The sequence below is a fragment of the Equus caballus genome, chromosome 11 (genome assembly GCF_041296265.1).
Source record: "Equus caballus isolate H_3958 breed thoroughbred chromosome 11, TB-T2T, whole genome shotgun sequence".
NCBI lineage: Eukaryota > Metazoa > Chordata > Mammalia > Perissodactyla > Equidae > Equus > Equus caballus.
In genome coordinates this window covers 24,218,624-24,239,353 of record NC_091694.1, presented here as the reverse complement: position 1 = coordinate 24,239,353, position 20,730 = coordinate 24,218,624, and the positions used below count along the sequence as shown (strand labels likewise).

General features: G+C 50.9%; 1 long non-coding RNA gene across 1 annotated transcript; it reads right to left on the bottom strand.

The window, feature by feature from the left end:
- Positions 1-10,107: 10,107 nt before the first annotated feature.
- On the bottom strand, positions 10,108-19,968 carry LOC138916141 (uncharacterized). The gene is made up of 3 exons (XR_011422921.1): positions 19,844-19,968; positions 14,696-14,794; positions 10,108-11,002 (listed from the first exon to the last, which is right to left on the bottom strand). It is a non-coding gene; the product is annotated as an uncharacterized lncRNA (long non-coding RNA).
- Positions 19,969-20,730: the final 762 nt, after the last annotated feature.

The following is a 20,730-nucleotide window of genomic DNA, read 5'->3' as shown; positions in this document are numbered from 1 at the left end:
TTCGGCTCATCTCCAGGATGCCCAGTACCAGGGCATATCCTTGTGGTTGTGTGACTGGGGAGAGGGGTGGGCCAGAGGAAGGGGGTGATTTAACACAGCGAGGGGGTGCGACACTGACACCACGGGGTCCCACATGTGGGAACAAAGACTGAGGATGATTGTGTGACATCGTAAAAGAGTAATAATGGGAGGAATGGCACATATTCGAGGAAAAACAGAGCAAAAGATGGCGCACACACGGCGGCCCCGCTGGAGAGTCTTTGAGTCACTGTTTCCATTCCCAGCCTCCAGAAGGGAAGGGCATAAGCCTTCCTCAGCACAAACTGAGGAAGATCACGCCTGTTTTTCTTGGCATGCCCGGGACCACGGGAATCCTGTACTGGCATATACCCTGGGCACTAGAGCCCTGCAAGCTTGCCCTGGGGGCCCGGATGCTAGAGGAGAGGAAGCATCGGCCAGCCCCCACCGTGCCTGTGTGTCCAGAGCACGCAGTACGGTCCAGAGGGGGTGAAGAATTGCAGATCCGGAGGGAGAGAAGGGAGGAGGGGGATCCCGGGGGCAAACGGGAAGGATGGAGCGACTTTCTGAGCGACGCGACTCCCCTTCTCTCTCCCCGTCTCAGAACTCCTCATTTCTCCCTGTCTTTCTGTGACGCGTACACTTTCTGCGTCTCTGTCCAGAAGTCACGGAGCGTGTCTAACGTTTCGTCTCCGAACAGCAACTTTTCCTTGATCCCTTGCTAACCACACCCTGCGGTCCACGCTCCACCCCGGCCCCGCCCCTCGCTGGCGCCAACTGCTGCAGGGAGCCCCGCCCCCGGACCGCATCCGCGATCCTATGGCGCCACCTGGCGGGAAATGCGCTCCCTCCGGGTCCCGCTCTTACTAACTCCGCCCCTAGGGCGGGACCGAGCCTGGTTCCTGAGTGTTCCTCGCCGGCCCCCAACACCCACGACAGGGCGTTGCCCTAGCAACCAGCACGCTTGACCTGCCCTGCGAGTTCCCCGCCAGCTTGGGCACAGGAATTTCTGCCAGCCGCTACAGTAAAGAAGCGGCGAGCCCTAGGTGCTAATAGAGGCTGTCCCTGTGGGTTATCATGTCTCACGTTATAAAACTCTCTAAGATTGGATATTTATAATGGGCATGAATACTGTAATTAGAGAAAATGATGAAGATATAGTTATGTAAACAAATACATTGTAATAGCTGTGTACATAACCCATTCCAGTAAATAACGTAAAAAGGCAACTCCGAAAAGGAAGCGTATGTAATTAAATCCTGTAGAGTTCGGGGGCCAGTGTTGAGAGGGGAAATGAGAAATTCTCCAGAAATACTTAGGCAAAATAAGGCCTCATCTGGTGCCCGGCTTCGTCCGCCGCCCCTAGATGACCGCTAGGACAGGAGGCCAAATTCACTTCCTAGTGACCCGCCTGGGCCCTGCAATTCCAATTGTGCAGGGACTGGAATGAGAAGGCCCAGGGCTTCGCTCAAACTGGCTCACCGAATCCTTTGCACTCTGCGGTGCTATCCCCATTTTGCGGAGGGGCACACTGAGGCTCTGAAAGGTTAAAGTATTTGCTGGGGTTCCCCCGAGCCGGGCTCGAGAGGAGGAACTGCTGGAGAGGGTGGCTTCCCCGAGCCCGGTGCCATAGGGCCGTCCGAACCCCTTGCCCAAAGTGGACTGTGTGGGGTTGACAAACGAGCCGAGGGGGCATGGCAATGCAGAGAGGTGTCCTCGCCCGCTGTGGCTAAAGGAGTGTGGGGAGGGCGGATGCCGCGAAGCAGCCGACCCGCCCCCGCTGCGGGGAGAAGCCAGCGCAGAGAGGGCTGCGCGGAACCGCGGGAGCCCCGGGGAGGGCCGGCAGGGCGGGGCGCTGCCCCATCCCGGGGGTCCCAGGGCTGCAGGCCCGGCTCTCCGGGGGCTGAGGAGGAGACCCCGCTGCGTCCCCGGCCCCTTCTCGGCGCCCGCAGCCCGCGGAGCCGCCAGAACGGCGGGCCTGGCCGTCTGCCCCGAGCTCCGCCCGCTGGCCCCGCTCTCCCCAGACGGCCTCATTAGCGCGGCCAGGGCCGGAGCCGGCGGCGCGGAGGCGAGCGCGGAGCACGGGCGGGCGGGGCGCCGTCTGCCCACGACCGGGTTTCGGGAAGGGCGGCCGGCGGTTCCCGGCCGGAGCGGCCGCCGGGGCCCGCCTTCCCGTCTGCTCTCATCCCCAGGGCCCCTCCCCGCCTGTCTGCATCCTCCTCCCTCTTGCCCTCGTGGGCGACCCAGCGGGTCTCGAGCGTGTGTGGGGAAGGGCGCCCCGCTTCAGCCTGCTGAATTGGCACCAGGGCACGTCAGACACCGAGACTCCAGGGGCCTGGGTCCAGCTAGAGGGCGCACACAGAAGCACAGGCCCCAGGGCTCTGGCGGAGAGGGGACGCTAGCCACACCTAGACCTGGCTGAACAACAGAGGTAGCACGGCCAGGCCCTCGGACCCCATTTATACCACCCTGAGCGGCTCGCCCCTCTCTCGCCCCGCGCCCCTTGCTTTCCAGCCATTGGCTGGCAGGCGGGCAGAGCTGGTCGGATTGGCTTGCATCCAGACAGTGATGGATGGCTCCCCGCTGACTGGACCGCGGCCGGGAGGGTGTCTGCTGGGCAGCACAAATTGGTGAAGGCGGGGCCAGCCAGGCCTGGGAGTCGGGTGGAGGGTGAGCTGGGGACCCGCCTGAGGCTCAAACTTTCTGTGCCCTCAACCTCCCTTTGAAATGCTACAGAGAAGAAAAGCTTACCTCCGAATTCTCGGTAGATACCCTTTAACTCTGGCAAAGTTGAATAATTTACCCAAAGCAGGTTTGGCACAACCCTATGGGTCTCCTTTCCCCTCCAAACTGGGTCTCGTTTATTCAATAATATTCGTTCATTCATTCAATCAAGTGTCTGACTGTTTGCCATGAAGCCAGGCACTAGGGAAAGAAAGGGAGGGAGACTGATGAGTTCGTGACCGGGCCCAGATATGGCCGTGGCCTGGGGGTGGAGGGGTGAAAGGAGAGAGGGATTTGAGAGCTATTTTAAGGTAAAAACGCCTTTTAAAATCCAATAGTGTTCTCTATCTTAATCTGAGGGGTGGTAAAAATTCACAGACCTTGCCCTTAAGATGTGTGTTCTTTCCCGTAGGTAAGTCATACTTTGAAAAAAAAGAAAAATTAATCAAATGGCTGCCAAATGTTACTCTGTCATCAAGATTTGTACGGTCGTCATCTGCTTCCTACTCTCTTTCTCATCTCTATGAGCTAAAACTGGAACATATCTTAGATGAAGATCCAAAGAAGTTAGTGATTAGGAAACATGTGGACATTATACTGGACGTGTAGATGAGTACTGTCCCTCAAAACTGACTCTTACCTAAGAAAAACAGTATTGACAAAAATAATAGTAGTGGTAAAGTAAAGTTTCTTATGGAATAAATTATTTCAGTAGATATTTACCAACTGGTTATTCTGAACCGGGCACCTTGCTGGGGTTGGTGGGAGTTTTTTACAAACGGGGAAACTGAGGGCCTGAGAGGTTGGATCATTTGCCCCGGGGCACCGAGGTGAGATTTGAACCCATGTTGGTCTGACTCCATTGCCCGCAGCTCTTTGCCTCAACCACAGGGCTAAGAGCTTGTCTTGTCTTCTGAAGGTAATAGGGAGCCATTGAAGATTTTCAGCTCTGTGTTTTGTGCAAGGAACTCTGCCAGCAACATGGAACATGGATTGAAGAGGGAAATAAGAATTTAGGGTCAGCATATAACCCACAGAAGGCAATCATTTTCATTACAGTCACGTCTCATTCTTTATCTAAAACATTGCTACCCGGCTTAACTGATGATCTTGTCACCAAAAAGTTTGCAAAAATCAAGTCCACTCAGAGTTTGATTACTTGGTGCTTTTGAATTAATTCAGATAATTACAGGTAATTATTTCAAATGAGGCCTTCCAAAGGGACCACTTTGTTAGGGACAATGATTTGATCATGTAGGTTCTGAAAAGTATGTTAAAAAGTAATAAATCCACTTTATATCTTATATATCCAGTGCATTCTTATTCTCCTCACCATCCCCCACTCTGAAAATAGTTACCCACAAACAAACAAAAACCCCAGACCCAATGAAAGAAAAAGAAGTAGCAAGAGAGATTTTTTTTAAAGATTTGCACCTGAGCTAACAACTGTTGCCAATCTTTTTTTTCCTGCTTTTTCTCCGCAAATCCCCCCAGTACATAGTTGTATATCTTAGTTGCAGGTCCTTCTAGTTGTGGCATATGGGATGCTGCCTCAACGTGGCCTGATGAGTGGTGCCATGTCTGCACCCAGGATCTGAACCAGCGAAACCCTGGGCCGCTGCAGAGGAGCCCATGAACTTAAGCATCTGGCCCCAGGGCCAGCCCCGCAAGGGAGATTTGATTCCATTCGACCAGACCCACAATTATCTTTATCCAGACACCTGATTTTTAAGGCCTTGAATGCATGTATCTTCTTCTCATGGCTGCCAAGGAGTCCTCATCCAGGAAAACTTGATAGAAGAAAACTCTGAAAGTCCTGGAGGTTATGCCCCTGCCTCCAGGCAACAGCTTCTTAGTGACGGACAGGGCTCCCTGGGGTGTGTGTGTTGGGGACATGTGGGGTAGATATGTGGAGATAGGCGTTCACCAATGGAATGACTGGGAAAGACTAGCCTCAGCTGCTTCCAGAGCTCAGTGGGTTAGGGACCATCCCTATCACCCCGGAGGATTTAGCCCTGTGTTTGGAAGGTTGGAGAGCTCCTGGAACATTCTCTCCTAAGAGATGGCTGGGAAAATCCAGAATCCAGAACTCGCTTCTTGGAAAACAGATGAGATTAAAAGAACTTCTGAGGGGCCGGCCTGGTGGTGCAGTGGTTATGTTCCCACGTTCTGCTTCTCGGAGGCCCACGGTTCACCAGTTCAGATCCCAGGTGCGGACATGGCGCTGCTTGTCAAAAGCCATGCTGTGGTCGGCATCCCACGTATAAAGTAGAGAAAGATGGCCGTGGATGTTAGCTCGGGGCCAGTCTTCCTCAGCAAAAAGAGGATTGGCAGTAGTTAGCTCAGGGCTGATCTTCCTCAAAAAAAAAAAAAAGAACTTCTGAGACCAAAAAATATGCCAGTGTCCTCTGAATGGCAGCAAGAAACGTCGGCTCTCACAGGTTTGCCCAGAAGATGGCGCTGTAAGACAAGCCCCACTTCCATCCTTCCTTGCCCAGCCAGCAGGATGGGGCAGTGGAAGGGCCTGCAGGTACCAGATCTAGAGGGCATCTCTACCACCCACCCGACGGCGGTTGTCCCATGGTGCCGAGCATGGGAGTCCATTCCTAGAGATGCCCTAGGACGCAGAGCAGAGCCTTGCTGTGAGGGAGTCCCATATGAGAGGTGTGAGCACCTTGGTGGGGAGGAGGAGGAGAGAGGCCCTAGGAACCTGCGACAATTGTACTGAGAAAATAGGGCCCCTCATGAATACTCTGTCAAGAAAACTAGACACCCCTCTCAATCGACGACCCCACTCCCCAGGGCAGCTGGAGGCTGGGGAGAGGGACCGAGGGGTTCGGGCACTGAACAAGGTTTATACTCTGAGGTAGGAAAAGGAAGCTGGGTGGTTCTGGGAGAACAAGCCTCGGATGAGGAAAGTGAAACTCAAAGGATGACTAACCCAATGTCGCAGAGGTGACGAGTGACAGAGCTGGGACAGGAATGAGAGTTTGCTGAAACCCTGCTCACCTCCCTCTGCCCACTGCCCATGCTTTCTGCAAGAGCATCAGAATCTAACGTTTATACATAGAAATCCCATGACAAGGAGTGCCTTCCTGGGCAGTTAAAAAAAAACTAGCAGGGCTCTAGACTCAAAACCCCAATTCACATTTTTCTTTGCATGTTTTCAATCAGATTTATTAAGGTATAATTTACATACATTAAAATTCATCCATTTAAAGTGTACATTTCAATGAATGTTGGCAACTGTATATAGGTAGTTTGTACAGTTTCTAGGTACACCAACTCCAATAGTGTTTCTAAAATAACGAAACTGATAACTGAGTGCCATCAGCTGCATTTATTTTCAAACAAAGGAAGGAGAATTGATATACAAATGCGGAATAGCTCCTTGTACAGGTTTCTTTTACTAGGACTTATATAAATAACTTGCATTTGTCAAGTTCTGTAAAAGAACTCTGTCTCCTCCACATAGGTAAACTCATTTGCACTCCCTCTCGCTGTGAGTAGGCAGGTACTGTCATCCCTGCTTGACAGGTGGGCAAGCTGAAACTTCCCTCTGGTCCTGAGAGCAGAAGCAGTGAGGTCCGAACATAAGTGTGGGCTTCACTGTGAAAGAAGGCCTCTCTTCTGCTCAGACACCGTCCTGGACCCAGCGGGCCTGCTCTTCCTATTTGTTCCCTGTGAACCCAGAACGTTTGCTGGAGCCAGCAAGATGGAGCATCATGACTGACAAAATGGCTGGGATTAGGCCACTGGGTGGGTGGGTGTGTGAGTGGAGGAAAGAGATGGAGAATCAGACACACTTCCCCAGATTCCAGTGGAAACTTTGGGGGCAATATTGAAATGAATCAGGGAAGGTAAGAATCCTGGAAAACCTTGCAGAACACCGCACCCCTCTTCTGCCCCCCTCTTCCAAGCAGGATTAGGATGCAGGAAGGCTGCTTTTATGCAACAAGGAGGAAGCAAGTGTTTTCAAAGCCTGGGGAAGCATGCCAGGATGCTAGTCTAGGCACAGAACTGATTTCCAGGGCCTGAGATTACTACTACTCCATCCTGAAAAACTGAAAAAAAAAAAAAAAAAGAAAAAAGTGTGGATCTCTTAGCTCTGTACCTGCTTTGCTGTGGGGAGGGCTTTTGGAGTCTCCTTTAAGTTCTATGTGAATAAATTGAGAGGATCTAAGGTGCAGCAGGTGAGAAAGGGACAAAGAGGGCCTGGGAAGGCAAGCAAGGAGCAGCAGGGGAGAGACGGGGCGGGAGCTGAGAGAAGCCCAGGGTTAGTTAGGGAAGGCCTTTGCCTGCCCTGCCCTGCCGTAGTGCTAGTGCGTGTGTGCACAAGCACCTTCTCCAAGATGGGGCCCTCCAGAGGATGCTCAGCTTAAAATCCAGACTCTGGGCAGCAGCAAGGAGACGGGCGTTGGCGTGTCCCAGGGCAGATCAGCTCAAGGGACCTATTTGTAGAGTCAGAGGCCCAGAGGCTGCTGTGTGCAAGCTGCTTAGGGCTCTGGGTCACAAGAGAAATAAGGAGCTTCCCTGATGGCAATCCTTCTCCTCCTCCACTTTCTGACTAGTGTTTTCCTTCCACCCCCTTAAACCTACTGAATCCCTTAGGCAGCTGGGATCAACATAAGCTAGAGGCTGATCCGTGTACAAGGGAAATAGGGGAGCCTGGAAACTGCAGAACCTGGGAGACGTGTCCGTGTACAGGGCAAGTGAGGGGAGCCTGAAAACAGCTGAATCTGGGGAGATGGAACTACCTAGTGAGAGAGCAAGGGGGTTCTGGAAACTGCCGAACCCAGGGAGGCCAATTTGTGTACCGGGGAAACATGGGGGAACCTGGAAACAGCAGGATCTGGGGAGACAGTTCGTGTACAGGAGGGCAGAGAGAGAGAGAGAGAAGCCTGAAAACAGTCGAAGCTGGGGAGGTAGATTCGTGTGCAGAGGGAGCAAGGAGAGACTGGAAACTGCACAATCTGGGGAGATGCAGTGGCGTACAGTGGAAGCTGGGGCGGCCTGAAAACGGGCCTCAGGAGATGGATCTGTGTGGTTGCAGGGGGCGAGCCTGGGGAATCTGAGGAAGCAAGTGGGGCAGGGAGACAGGCAAGCATGGGAGTGGAGTCAGAGAGGCTGCTGTGTGGAACGGGGACACTACCCCTTCCTAGTGGCTTTGAGCTAGACTCCCTCAAAGGCCCTTCTTCCAGACAGGCCAGGGTAGGGCAGGGTACAGGAGCCGATCGCCAGTGGGGACTCAAGAATTGCATGGCAAGAAGAGAAGGGTCTTTGCGGCCCGTTGCTGCACTGGTCCTAAAGGAGCAAAGCCTGGAAGTCCCTGGGGGAGCTGAGGAGCTGGGAGTGGGGGATGAGGAGGTTGAAGGAGCCGTGTTCCCTGCCCGCCCCCCATCACCTACCTTCTTCCCCACCCCTCGCCGCCGACAGGGACAGGCCTCTTTCTCCCTTTCCACCAACCAGCCTGACCTCTCCCCTTGGCGGTTCACTTCTGAGTGACAGACAGACAAAGCCAGAGCTGCAGACAATCAACCCCCACAAAAGCTCCCTCCCCACCCACCACCCCCAGAGAGGCCCTGGGCTAGCCAGGGCCAACGGGAGCCGTCACTCCAGTGGAGCTGCCTTCAGGTGACAGGCCTTTAGCAGACAGGGTGACAACGGGCTTGGGAAGGCCTGAGATTTTTGGGATTCTGCCTGTGCCTCTTGGAAACCAGAGTTTCCCAGGCAGGGAGTTGCCTCTGAGAGAGGAAAGGGAGGGGCACCTGAGGCCAGCATAGCAGAAAGCAGCCTAGTTGCACTATCTGCTAGCTATGGGATCCAGTTATGGTCCCTCTCTGGGTCTCCGTTTTCTCATCCATAAAATGAAGGACTGGTCCAGACCTCTAAAGGCCCTTGCAGCTCTAACATGAGGATTCCTAGTAGACTCCGGAGAGAGCCCAGAGTAGCATTTCTTCTCATTCGCTGATGCTGCTGAGGACTCTGCGGGCAGACATGGGGAGGAGGCGTGCATTTTGGATGCTGTGGGAGTCTTTAAGCAAGCTTTCCCTGGTGTTGATGAGAACTTTGCCACTTCTCATCACTCCGAGGAGGTCCTTCCCTTCAAACAAAATTATTTTTTGCTCCAACCACGTTGGACTTCCTGGTTTATGATGTAGCCTGGAATGCGGAATCTGCACCCAGAGGCTCATCTCCCTGTCCCGCATGTTTTGTGTTGCTTCCATGGTGGCCTCTGTTATTACCCTGTTTCTCCTGAAGCCAGGGATGTTTAGAAAGGGGGCTATGTTTGGGATCTTATAATGAAGCCTCAAAGTCTCAGGGAAAGGACACTTCTCCGACAGAAAGATCTCCAGGTACCCCAAGGCCCCGAGGCCTCATAGCCAGCCTTTGCCCACTACCAAGCCTGGAGAAAGGACATGGTGCGTCACTCGAAAGGCTGCCTGCTGGCCGTGCTTCAGGGATCCCCTGCAAAAGAACCGCCCTCAGCCCGGAGCATGGAAAGCGTGCTGTGTGTGTGATGAGGCCGGGGTCAGAGTAATCACAGCCGAACTCAGGCCAGGCCTGCATCATTTGAGTACCTGACCTGTGCCTCTCCACTCCTCCCCTTAGTCTGAGAAACCACTGGGTTTAGCACAAGGGGCATAGCTTGGACTGATGCTCTGATCACTCCAGAAACCCTCCCTACCTCCAGTCTGGGCAGAAGAAATCCTTCCTAGCACTTTCAGAATCAGAACGGAAGAGTCCTGCCCAGGTAGAGGAGGAACGGGCTTGCCTTTCCTCTCTCAGGGACCTCAGGTCACCTGTCTCAAGATAACCAAGAAGGGGGAGGAGGAGAGGTCTCCAGGGGACAGTGCTGGGATTGGGACCCTGGGGGTCCAGTGCAACCAAAGATGGCCTCAGGTACACAGAACCTCTTCCCAACTGGGGGTAGTCATTCCTAAACGCGGGAATGCAGGGCATCTCTCCCACTCTGCTTTCCTCGGCACTATCAGGGATGCACCGGCAGCTCTTAATGAGTCCCAAGGATGTGGGAGCTGGAGGGGGTAGTGGGCTGGGCAGAGGAGGGTGGGCTCGTCTAGGCCGCCAGGAGGGAGGGGGGAGGGGATCTGATTAGAATCCCGGCCGTATGGCGAACGCTGCCGAGATGGAGGTAATCACTGAGCGGGCGAGACAGCGTGCTCAGCGACAGCAGGCGGCCCGGCCGTCGCCATGGCAACCGCGGCCTCCGGGGCGCGCGGCTCGGCGCAGCTCGGCGTCCGCGGCGGAACATCTGCTTTGCACCGGGCTGCTGGGAGCCGGGGGCGCGGGCGCGGCTGCTCCCCCCACCCCGCAAAAGAGAAACAAATTAGGCCAACTGTCCAATGAGGGGCCGCAAATGTATTTATTAATGCGAGGGAAAGGTTGTTCCGGAGCGCAGTTTGATTAATGTTTGAGTCTTCAGCTTGTCAGTCTGGTTTTGTCTCCCGCAAAAGGGGAAAGGGAGGGGTGGGGTGGGGGGCTGGAAGGGGAGTGGGGAGGAGAGAGACAACAAAGCGGGAGGGGATGTTAATAGCCAAATAGGCTCTTTTTCATGTTTCCCTCAGCCTGCCACCCTTGATGGATGGCTCAGACAGAGACCGGAGCGCATCAGGGAGATGCGAGCCCCTCCGGAGAGCTGGGGGGAATGGAGGAGAGGGGGGCCGCTAGAGGCTGGCTGGGGTCTGTGGAGAGGGAACTCCCAGAGGGCTGCAAGGAAACGAATAGCCCCAGAAAACGGGCAATTCCTGGGGAAACCGGAGGAAAATTGCACAAACTGTTTACAAGCCTCCCTGTTTGCCACCTCTGGGCCCCGGAGCCAGCACCGGAGGTCGGAGGGTGAGGGTATATGTCCCCTTCGGGTTACAGGGAGGGCCCAGAAGCTCTCACCCGCGGAGTTAGGGATGGGAGAAGGGAGGTGGGGAAAAGACCATGACTTCAAATTCTCCCTCTTTCTTTCTTTTTTCCACTGTTCTCTTTTCTTCGCTCTCCTCCTCTCTGCCATATTTCCCATCTCCACGTTTTGCTCCATCTTCCCTCCTTTCTCTTTGTCTCTTCTTCCATTGTTTCTTTCCTCCATCTTCCCCTCCTCTCTTAGCGACATCAGCTGGCTGTGATAGGTCCGCCTTGCTGAGCTGTCTTCTGTGAACACCTCTGAACGCATGTATCGCTTCCTGGTTTCTGTCTCTTCTTTTCTGCAATCATGGGGGAACTGAGAGTCCGTTGGAACCCCAACCTTGACCTGAATTATGAGAAAACACAACTCTACTCCTTTTCTGCCCTCCTTACCAAATCCTCCTCAGCCCCAGCCCACTAGAAATGTGGGCTAAAAGCTGAAAATTACAAACTTCTGGCTGGGCCTGGATTCAGAACCCAGGAGAGGGTCTGTCAACTCAGACCGTTGTGAGGTCAGAAGCTTCCTCGTTACTCTCCCTTGCCAAAACACAAAATAAAAAGAAGAGAGTAGGGGCCGCCCCTGGCGGAGTGGCTAAGTTCCCGTGCTCTGGTTTAGCCACCCAGGGTTTCACTGGTTTGCATCCTGGGGACACGGCACCACTCATCAAGCCATGCTGAGGTGGCGTCCCACATGCCACAGCTGGAAGGACCCACAACTAAAAATACACAAGTAGATACTGGGGGGCTTTGGGAGAAAAAGAAAAAATAAAATCTTAAAAAAAAAAAAAAGAAGAAGAAGAAGAGAGTAGCTTTCAAAGACTGGGCCAAATTCTAAAGTGACTTTGCAGCTGATTTTATCTTCTCGTTCAAGAATGGATTGAATGTGCATTTCCAAAGAGCTTTGCAAGAGTGAGGTTATTAAACCCTCAAAAAGCTGCTGGAGCACATCAGAGCCCCACTTTCCTTGGAAGATTCTTATTCCTTATCATCAGCATCACAATTATTATTCTTTAGAGTCTCGGGGTAGGGGGAGCATTCCCTTCGTGGCCGTAGCACGGTGGTTAAATCCAGCGCTCTGAATCCTGGTTTTTCCACTCACTATCTGGATGACCAGGGGCAAATTGCTTAGTTTCTCTGAGCCTCAGTTTCCTCATCAGTAAAATGGGGATTATAATTGTCCCCAGATCACTGGGTTGTGGAAGGGATAAATGAGATAATCCACAGAAAGTATAGAGCACTGTGTCTGATGGTTATTATGTGCTCAATACATGTTGGCTCGTATTTGGTTATAGACCCTTTTCAAACAAACTTCTTGATCACTAGCACTGAACATGCGTTGTGCTCCAACTATATAAATGACATTACGTTAAATATAAGACGGGAAGAGAGAGAAACACAACATCTGCTCTTGAAGCATTTACAGTCTTTCTTATGAGAAAGAGTGGATGCATTAAAATTACAAATCATCTAAGAAGTCATATGCCAAGTGCCAAATAAATAGTATAGATGCCAAATGCTTTCAACACTCAGCTCGGAGGGAAGGGTTGCAGGACTTGAAGCTACGGGTCACCCCAAAAGGAGCCGTGGAGACCAGGTGTCTAAGGAAGCGAGGCGTGAAGTGGAGTGGAGAGGGGAATGGACCACAACAGCAAAGGCCAAGAAGATGGCTTCTCATGGATGAGTGAGCCTGGCTGGATCTAAAATGGAAACTTGAGGAGAGTATTTAACCCAGACATTTGGGGATATATATATATAGGAGAGAGACTGGAGACCAGGGAACCAGTATAGTATGACCTGGACCAGAATGGACAGGATGGAATAAATGTGAGAAAGGTGAAAAAGTTTGGTGACTGACAGGGTGTTAGGAAGAGAGGGAGGAGAGCGATTAAGCACTAAATTCTAAGGCTTTGAACCTGGGTGCGGGGAGGAAATCGACAGCACCATTGTTTGGTCCTCATTACCTTGAGTTCTGGTGGGAGTGCAGGTTGCCTTAATTTAGCAGGTCACTGTACAGCCTGCTGCCATGCGCTTGTGGATGTGCTTTCCTATTTATTGGGTGTCCATTATGGATGAGTATGGTGGGAAGTCAACGTTATCCATCCGCCATCAGTCTGACACATGTTTTGAGTTGTTAGGAATTGATTATCCTGCACATCTTCATTTGCCCACCTACCTCCCTCATGACTGACCTTAGAGGTTAAGAGTTCATCTTATGGCAGTATAAATAGCCCTTTTTGGGGGCTAAACCTGGGCCTCAGCTCCAGCAGCCCAATACTTTAACAAATGAGCCAAGAAGAATGTGCCTATCATATAGGCCCTGTTCTCCAGGAGCTGAAACCCTAAGATAGTGTGCAGTTTGACTGTCAAGGAATGAGGCAAATTTATAAGCAAATGCCCTAGGAGTCAGTCCTCTCTCTGAGGCTGTTCCCTCCAAAGTCATCTGACCAGGCAGCTGCACTTGTTCCAGATGCTTCTGTGGCTTAAAACATTTGTGAAGGCTTCATGGGAGTTACCTTCAGAGTCTGCGGCACATTTATTTTGCTGTCCTCAGAGGTACCAGATCTTCATCCTTGGAAGGTGCGATGGTTTGTTTTTCTTAGGTTGGCATTTTTCAAAAAAGTTTCCAAACTGCTTTTAGCAAAGTGTTGAAATAAAACCATAGCTTCCTGCCAAAGAGCATGACAACTGAATGCCATGTGTGATCCTGGACTGGGGGTGGAGGGAGGTGGGGGCGGGAATAGCTATAAAGGACATTACTGGGAAAGTTGATGGAATTGGAATATAAACTGTGAATTACATAGTAGTCTTGCCACAATGTTAAATTTCTGGATTTTGATAATTATACTGAGGTTGTTTGTATAAGAGAATGCTTTTGTTCCTAGGAAATACATACTAAAGTATTTCGGGGTAAAGGGACATGATGTCTCCAGCTTACTCTCAAAAAGCTCAGAAAAAATATGCATATGTAAACATGTGGATAGACAAGGATAAAGCAAACGGAGGTAGGTGTAAACAGTGATGAATCTGGGTAAAGGGCATGTGGGAATTCTTTGTACTATTTTTGATATTCTTCTGTGTCTGAAATTTATCAAAATTAAAAGTTATCAAAAAACCAACTATAGCCTCTATTTGAAGGAGAGAGATTCATTTAGACATTGAAAATATGTCTTCATATCCTTCAAAATAACCCTCTCTCAGGAGGCACGACAGTCTTTAACACTTTCGGGGGATCGGATGGAGACATGGCCGACAAGCCCGTCATCTGTGGCTGATGCGGAGCTGGGTAACATTTTGGGTGACAGGCTCAGGATCTAAGACCTCGGTAGGAAGGGAACATTGGCCCAAATCAAACTCAGTGGAACATAATAATGCTCCATCAGTGTTAAATTGAATTAAGTGAGATGAAGTTTAAAAGGGTTAAATGATATGTTTTATGTTTATCACGAAAAGTATCAACTCAATAGGGATGAGGACGACATGGCCTAAGGGTGGCATATACCAAAACAAATAAGTCCAGTTGACGGCAGCCTCAACATGCTGGTAGGATATGGAATCTACTAAGATCTGTGGTTGCCATGAAAAATTTTAGATTCTGAGATGCATTAATGAAAATACAATCTCCAGAACAAGGGAGGTAATAGTCCTTCTCTGCTCTGTGCCCACTGAACTTAATGTGGAGCATTCTGTTTGGGCCTGGGGCAGTATTTATAAAGAAAGGCATTGCTAATGAAAAGGCGTTCAGAGAAAGAGAACAGTGAGATTCTGAAAAGAGAGCATTTCAGGAATAGCTGAAGGAATGAGGGATGTTGAACCTCTGAAGTGTTCCTGTTGGCTGGCTTCTAGACATTGGATTCGCATCTGAACTGGGGAGGAATGTTTACACATTCTCCATCGCTTCACGAGGTGAAAATAGGACAGAAGGATGGGAACTGTAGGGAGAAATAATTTTCTGAACGTTAAAACAGTCTGGAGCCAGCCCTGATGGCCTAGAGGTTAAAGTTCGGCCCTCTCACTGCTTCAGTGGCCCGGGGTTCCTTACCGGGTAGCAGAACCACGCCACCCATCTGTCAGGTGCCATGTTGTGGTGGCAGCTCACACAGAAGAACTAGGACTTACAGCTAGAACATACGAGCAGGCACTGGGGAGGAAAAAACAAAGAGGAAGATTGGCAACAGATATTAACTCAGGGTGAATCTTTCCCTGCAAAACAAATAGATAAATACATAAAATAAAATAAAATTCCATATCCTTTCTCCTTAAAAAACAGTCTTGCAGGAGCCAGCCCAGTGGTGCAGCAGTTAGGTTTGCACATTCTGCTTCAGTGGCCCTGGGTTTGCTGGTTTGGATCCCAGGTGTGGACCTGGCACTGCTTGTCAAGCCATGCTGTGGCAGGTGTCCCACATATAAAGTAGAGGAAGATGGGCAGAGATGTTAGCTCATGGCCAATCTTCCCCAGAGAAAAAAAAAGTCTGAAAATAGAAAGGAGTTACCTAGTAGGGTAGTGAGTTCCCTGTCACTGGAAGTATTCAAAGGAGGATATTATCAGGGCTACTGTAATAAGAATTCTTGCAGCAGGAAGGGCCCTGGGTTAGCTAAACCTCTCTGGCCCCTTGAACTCTGAAATTCTAGGCAATCATGTGTCTGTTTAGAAAAAACAACCCACCAACCTCATTACTCCATGGTCTCTATTATATCATGTTTACAAAAACCGCCCACAAACCCACTGCTTGTCTGAGGCTTGGGAAGCCTGACGAGGAGCCTCCTCATTTTGAGTTCCCTCTGCTTCTCTGGCCCTGCTTCTATTCCAGTCTCCCATCTGCCCCTTGGTTGCCTCTGCCCAGAACTTTCCGTATCTGCTGCAGAACGAGACTTCCCTCGAGCGGTTTGTAACGATGAAAAGTCTAGGTGATAGACCAGTCTCCCCACCTAGACTGACTCTAACCCACATTTGGCATTTGCTCTCAGAGCACACTTACTGCATTCGAGGAATTTGTTTGGGATCCCAGCACTCCTGCTGAAGGTGGCAGAAAGCCGGGTAAAGGTGTGTGAGTTCTAAACCCCAAATGAAACTAACCCCGGAGGACGGACAGCAAATCTTAAAATCAAAGGAAAACAGAGATAAGAAATAGGCTCCTCTTCTCTGCGATGGTCTCCCCGCAATTCTTTTCTGTTTTAATCACAGGAAGACTGATTAGTGAGCTGAGGAAGGACCGGGGAAGAAAGCAGATGAGTTTTATCTGGTTGGGGTCTGCCTAAGCCGCAGCCATGTGACTACCTGGCTGACCTGGGGTCTCCATCATGTCCCTGCCTGTCCACAAGACGGATCAGGCTGCCCTTCTCTACCGCCCTTCCCCCCGCCTCATTCCAGGAGAGGGTTGCTAGGATAATTATAGCCTACTTGTTTCTCTCTTTCCTTCTCTCCTACTCCTTGGGGTCATAGAAATTTTTTACTTTCTCAGGGGACTAAGAAACTTCTTCAACACTGTGGCAAACTAGAATCTGGAAGGTTCCCTCCAGCAGAAATAGTGAGGTTAGACTCTCAGAAATCATCTTTCATTTTTCACCCTGTGTTAACGGGGAACCTATTGCTTACCCTTCATCTCAGCAACACAGAGCCTTTCCCCAAATATTCAGGCCCTCTCTGGCATCCACAAAGCTGCTCCCCTCACAGGGCCCATGTCTCTTAGTGTTGGAGTAAACAGACTTGGTTTGAATCCCACTTCTATCTGTTGCAAGCTCTGTGACCTTGGGCAAGTTGCAAAATCTCTCAGAGCATCAATTACTCCACTTGTAAAATGGGGATAATTATACCTACTTCACAGAATTTTTGTAAAGATTCCACAAAATAATATACATAAAGCTCTTAGGCAGTGACGGGCAAAGTAAGTGCTCAAAACCTGGCAGCTCTTACCCCTTGGGCTCACATCGGTCTGTGCTCAGTGGACGAAACAAAAGGAGATGGTAAAGGTTAGAGAAACAAACCAGAAAGGAGACTCAAAGAAGAGATGTTGAAAGGGATAGATTTGGTTAAATGCAGGAGGGATGCAGAGAAGGAGAAAGAAGACTGGGAGAAAGAAAGGAAAAGGAGGGCTCACTGGAGACTGGCCTCCAGAGAAGGAAAGTTGGAATGGATGGAGTGAGACGGAACAGGAGAAAGGGCTGGACAGACAGCAGATGGGAAAGGAAGACGAATGACAAAGATCAGGGAGAAAACCCAGCTGATGTGAGACAGACAAGAGGTCTGGGGAAGATGGGCAGAAGGAAAAGAGAAAAGTGAGGAAGGGTGGTCAAAATGAGAGGCAGGACAGACAGACTGAGAGCGAGTGGGGAAAGCATAAGACGGACAGACAGATGGCAGGGACAAGAGGGTGCCCTGGGTTGCCTGCATTCTGCTGTGTTTACCAGCTAATTGAGTTAAATTGTTGTCAGAGATGTAATTAAAGGGTAGAGAGAGCTCTCTGGCAGGCCCGAAACAGATGGAGGGGGCTTTAATTGGTAATTAAATTCTTCCCTGGCAGCTGAGGAAGGAGCTTGTGCTTCAGCCTCACAAGGCCACGGGTGGCCTTCCCCCCACTCCTGGCCCCTCTCGGGGGCTCTTTGGGGAGGGGGCTGGGTCTGCAGCACACCAGCAGCCTGGTAGGCGGGGAGGTCTGGTAACTGCAGGAGAATGCCAAAGCAACCTTTTTCTCTGCCTGGGCTGGCTCAGCTCCCCCGGGCTCGTCCAAGCAAACCCACCCCCATGCCTGCCCCTTCCTGACCTTCTCACTCCCACCCACCAAACTAGCATTGACCAGTGAATTCCTACATGGCCCCTATTGCTTCACTTGGGATCCCAGGGAAGAATAATGGGCCCCGCACACTGATCGGCTTGGGAAGGGTTAGTTGGTTTAGTCAGGGACCCAGGCGGACCCATCTGTTGGCATGGCTCCCATGAGCCTCTCAGCATCTGCCCCCTCCCCTCTGCCCTCCCTTCCAGGAGCCACTGTGCAGAGATTCTGTTCTGCCTGGCACATCACTGTCTGGCGCTGACTCTGCGCGCCCATCCTCACCTTCCCCCCACGCCCCAGCAGCAAATAAGACAGGACGGGATCGGCAGCCTGGATGGGCAGATTGGATAGGCTCTCAAAGATGTAGGCATTTAGACTAATCAGCTTGCAACTCCAAAGCTCAGTTTGACCTGCATTTCATTGCAGGAGGACCCTTGGGATGGCAGATTTCCCCGAAACCCACATATTCTTGACATGTTCCACTTCAAAGAAAGAGAGAAGTAAAAAGAGAGCAAAGAGGCAAAGCTTTTAAAAAGAAAGCTGAAAGGGAAGTTAGACAGAAATAAAATCCAAGACAGACATTGTGGGATTATTGTAAAATGCATGGCTGACTGTGAGTCAGTAATACCGCGCTGCTCTTACAAAAGCCAGCTCCGTGCTGGATGCATAAATAAGGAACCTGGGGTCATTCTCTCATTATAGCTCAGCTGATCAGACAAAAGTTCTTTGTCTCGCTCTGGGCTTCATGGAGCCCAGAGAGTCATGGAGGAGCTTAGAGGGGTTTCTGGGAAGCGCCATAGAAATGACAGAAAGGTTCAGGAGGCACAATGCCCAGCTGTATGGATTTTCACTCGGTTCATCGAGGCCGCCTCTACTGTTTACCTTCAGCTCTGCACATGCTGTTCTCTCTGCCAGGAACTGTGCTCCCCGCCTCCCATCTCCCTTCCCGGTGAGACCACAGCCTTGCCCTCATTTCTTCAGGACACTATCCCTCACTCCATCTTCCCTATCCCGACATCTCCCCTCTCCCAACATCCCAACGTTGCTAGTTTAATTCTAACCCTCACAAGGCTGTAAGCTCAAAGGCCAAGGATTGTGTCCATTTTGTTTACCTGCTGTCTCCCCAGCACCGAACCTAGGACCTGATATTTTTGTGGAATGAAGAAATAAACCCAGAACATTCAGCAGGCAGGCAAACTCTGAAAGTCATCAGTAAGGTTATTACACAGACGAGAGGGCTAGAAATGCAGCTGAGAGTTAGGTTGGCTGTAGGGAAGAACTTTTTAAAATCTTTCTATATTTGCTAAGGGAGAATAAGAAATCTCTTTTGGAAATAGAACGAGGACAAAGTCTAATTGACGGTCAGCACTGATTGTTGCCCTCCATCCCCATGGAGGGCAGCCAGGAGGGTGAATTTAGTGGCACCCAGACACCAGAACCCCTCCCTCCCCCACTGGAGATGTTTAAATCAGTGAGTCTAGGGGCAGGGGCAAGAAATTGTATTTTCTAAATCTTCCCAGGTTATTCTGATGACTGGCAGAGTTAAAAACCACTAGATTAAAGGCCAGTTCTCTTTCAGCTACAAACATTTGTTTCTCTTTTCTTTTGCTTGCTGGCCATACCCCCAAGCCCCTACCTCCACCACCACCTGCCACCCCTGCAGGAACAAATCAGTCCAGCTGATTCTAATAGGCCTGGAAGGAAGCAAGCTTTGGGAATATTGACCTCTGTGTTCTTCCCAGAACCTGGGCGAAGGTAGAAGTGAAAGCTGCTTGTCCAGGGGGCCCTTTCACCACAAGCTGAATGAGGTTATGGTCCTTGGTGACTACCCTCTGCTTGCCCCATCGAAAAGACCAAATGATGAATATGATGTTAACCCTGTCTTAGCAGCTTCCTCCCACAAAATGATACTGAAATATAAAGATTGTCACAGTCAGGGACTGCTGGAGCTAAGGATCAAGCGCTGCGTTTGAATTCTGGTCTCCGGCTCTCCTGGGTGGCATCATCCCCACCAGACACTGATGAAGCCCATTGGGCTTTCCCCAGATGGCTCCAGCTCTCTCTCTACCTGAAGGGACCCAAGTGGTACATCACTTCCTTTCACCCAGGAGGTCAGGGGGACAGTTGTGGGGAGGAGAGGCCAAGCGAGGAGATGGGTGACATGCCCTCTCCCAAAGCAGTTTCACCCTCCTGCCTCCCAGCGAGAGACCGTCTGCTGTGAGACTGCTCCAGAGGCCACCAAAAGGCCTTGGGACCTATAGCATCAGCGACTCCCAGAGTTGCTTCCTGACTCGTCAAAGCCGATTTGTCCACACCACCAAGTCTTGATTAGCCAAAAACAGTCGTAAAACCCAAGCCCCTTTATTGTTCTTCCTTCTCCCTCCTGCGTCACCTCTCGGTGGCCCATTACTTCGACTCACAGAATTTCGAGCTGGAATGAATCTCAGCCTTCTTCTGATATGGCAGTTTTCAAGTCCTGGGTTTGGGCAGAGCTTGGTGGGGAGAGGGCACTCCTGCTTCAACCAAAGCAATTCTGCTTTTCTCTGTTTTATGTAAGACGTCAGAATTCTTGTCAGTCATGTGCTGGTTAAAGTTTAACAGCCGGCTCTCACTGGGGTGGTGGTGGAGAAGCCCCGATTTCTAGCATTTGCCACTTTCCATGGTGTCAATACTCCCACCAAAGCCCATTTCAAGTTCCTAACCGGAAGTCCCGCAGTGCAAAGTGGGGAAATGCACACAACGAGCTCTTGGGAGCCGCGTAAGTCAGCAAGTCCCGGCACTAGTTCTGGTCCTTCTATTTAGAAGAAATGTGAAGGCGGTTGTCTAGCACTCCTTTTTAAAGACGAGGCAAATGAGGCCCAGAAAGATTAAAAGAATTGCTGAGGGTCACACAGCTAACCAGGACCAGAATCCAAGCCTCCTGACCCCAAACCTCCTGATGCCGATGCTGCACTACAAATCCTGTACAAGGCAGCTGGGAGGGGAACCAGAACTCATTGCAGGCGGCACTGAGGCAGCGGCTCTGGGGATGGACTGGCCGTGGACGTCAGAATAAAGGCCTGAGGGTCTTACAGCCGCCCTTTGCTGGGTATCCACTTGGTCCTTCTCCTTACTCTTCATGGGGGCAAAGACCTCTCAATATCAAAGCCTCAAACTCAAAGAGCCCTATTTTCAACCATCCTCATTCACGTCCTCAGGGAGTGAATTATTCCCCATTCTCTCCTAGGATGAAACAGGGAGCATCCTCACCCCCCTTTCCCCAAGTCAGTCTATCACCCAAACCTACTAAAAGCCCTGGGGCAGCGTG